We start from the raw sequence: 2645 nt of genomic DNA on the forward strand, positions 1-2645 counted from the left end.
GGCGGTGGCAGCAGCTGGGGACAAACCTGTGGTCAGCATTCCAGCCAGCTCCCCGACTACAGCCCGTGGGACATAAGGGACCCCCCACTTTGAGACCCAGAGATGTAAAACCGGAGCAGGGCAGTTAGAGGCAGAATCTGGCTCTCTGTGTGCTGTGAGCTGCCGCAGGGTCAGCTATGGTCAGGTATGGTGACCCTGGGCCTAACTGAATAAAACGTCCAGTTCTGTGTTCAAGGCTTTTGACCGGCTCATGTGTGGAAGCAGATTTCCAGGCCCTTCTTCCTAGTCTGTCTTTTGTCTGAAGGCTCTGCTGAAATCTGTTCAGCATCAAAGCAACACACAAGTGACATGAAGTTCACTAGGAAGAAGTACCACCAAGAAGAGCTGGGAGAGAGGAGCCTGTGCTTGGACCCAGGGTCCCTGGACTGAATCTCTGAGGTACACTGGAAGACTGAGATCAAGACACATGGAGCTCTCCAAGGAGTCAGGGACCCACAGACGCTGAAAGGGGACAAAGACCTCCCCCCCCCCCCCAGAATCAACAGAGAGTGAGCTAGCCTTCCCTGGGAGCTAGCATGCTGAATCCAGACATCTAGCCTTTTAAACTACAAGAGAATCAGTTCTTACTTGTTAAAGCCATCCACTGGGCTTTTTGCTACAGCTGCACTGGATAACTAAGACAAGTGCTGTATGCCTTTTAAAAATTATCAATAAGAGACCAAATTATCAGCAGTCACTTTCGAGCACAGCTGAGGAGGCAGGGTGAGCACAAGGCGATAAACGCGAAAGCTAAAGCGAAAAGAATGTCAAGTCACGGAGACACAATAGGAAGCGTTCAGGAAGCAGCATCACTGAACACCACTTGTCCAAACTGCTGAAAGGCAATATCCTTTGCTGTGTGCACTTTCACCAAAACTATAATTAAAAAGTGTCACAAGGCCCTAACACCCCCAAACCCTAAGACAGCTGCCAGTGGGTAGATTTTTACTCAGAAGCTGTCAGAGCAGTACTGCCCACCACAGGGATGCCATGCCTGTGATCTTCTGGAAGTAGATTGCCAGGACCTTCTTCTGAGACACCTCTGGGTGGACCCAAAACATCAGCCTTTCAGTTAGCAGCCAAGTGCTTTAACAGTTCACACCACCTGGGCCCTAAATAGTTGGGTGACAAAGCTAGGACAGCACAATGTTAAATGCAGACTCTAAGAGGCAGGTCCAGGCTTGAACACCTGCACCCTAAAATGCTGAGGGGAAAGAACGGGTCATTGGAAAAGTCAGTTTCCAGGTTGTCATTTTCATACAAATCCATCATGTAAGAGATTCCCCAGCTCAGTTAACCAGTTAACCAGATAGCAACCGGTCAAGTCAGGCTTAGCCTGCAGGTTCAGGTCAATGAATGGGGATTCTGAACTGCAGGTGATACACTCTGCTTTAGAGATGTGACTAAGCAGTCATTTCCATGGAGACATAATTGAACCTCCAGGCAGCCAATGGAAGCCTCTGGTGCAGAGCACAGATGGAATGAGGGTGGTGTTTACAAATGCCACCCAGGGGAGGGACAGGCCACCAGTCACGTCCCAGCACCAGCTGCCCTGCTCTGTAGCCTCCTCTCTGCTCTGACTCCACCCAACTCCTGTCAGGTCACTTTAGTTGTGAGCTGATGAGGCACTCTCTCCAGGGACAATGGTCAGTGGAGGAGAGGAGAGACTGAGATGCTAGGATTTATTTTGGGCAATAGAAAGAACTTCACCTAGGTAAGCAATATGATTCACCAAGAACTTCTTCTGCAAGGCAACCTCTTATTTGGACCTTAAGTCATTCCACAGAGGAGGCAGGACCAGTACCATTCAGCACAGTTTTACTCACACTCACTTATCTACTAAGCCCTCGTGTGTTGTCACACTGCTGTGACAGCAGCTTCCTGGAGACTACAACTGAGGAAATTTTCTTTCTGAGGCCAAAAAGATACTCAAGGGAAGCGGGGGTGGGGGACCATGCAGAGATGTGGTTGAGAAAGGGACGCAGTTCTGAGAGTGCTCCGAGGTCCTCACTTCCTCCAACAGCCTGTGGCCTCTTTCCTTTCTGTTACTTGGATGTTAGCTTGCTGTGCTGAATGGGAAGGTGGGCATGAACCAGCTGCATTGATTCACTTCTGCTCAGGGTGTAGAGTGGACCTGTGCTCCACGGGTGTTCAATGTTGTGGTCTTCTGGGTGTCTCTGGTGGACGCCAAGCATCTGTCTTTCCATTCTGTCGTCTAATGCTTAGCTGCTAGTGTTTATGGGCCATTCTAGAAACCAGAAACAAAGAGGCTGGAGGGCCTGCAGCACTAGCCACACAGCTGTCCCCCTTTATGGACTGGGCCCGGCCAGCTCTGCGGGGCAGTAGAATTCACCTCCATGCACCACCACTGAGGGCCTGGCTTTCATGCTGGCCCTGTGCTCTTGGGGAAAGGTGCCACCACAGCCGCCCACACAGCCACCAGAAGTGCGTGTGGGCGTGGTCAGTGGACAGTCTGCTCAGTCTGAATCCCACAAACTCTACTCCCTCCACAGTGTCACAAAAGGGTTAGCTGAAGTCCTGCCCTCTCCGCTCTTTAAAAGCAGCCTCCGGGGGAGCTCTGGTGGCCTAGTGGCAAGGAGCTGCAA

The sequence above is a fragment of the Elephantulus edwardii genome, unplaced genomic scaffold (assembly GCF_000299155.1).
Source record: "Elephantulus edwardii isolate Elephantulus edwardi_28Jun2011 unplaced genomic scaffold, EleEdw1.0 scaffold00080, whole genome shotgun sequence".
NCBI lineage: Eukaryota > Metazoa > Chordata > Mammalia > Macroscelidea > Macroscelididae > Elephantulus > Elephantulus edwardii.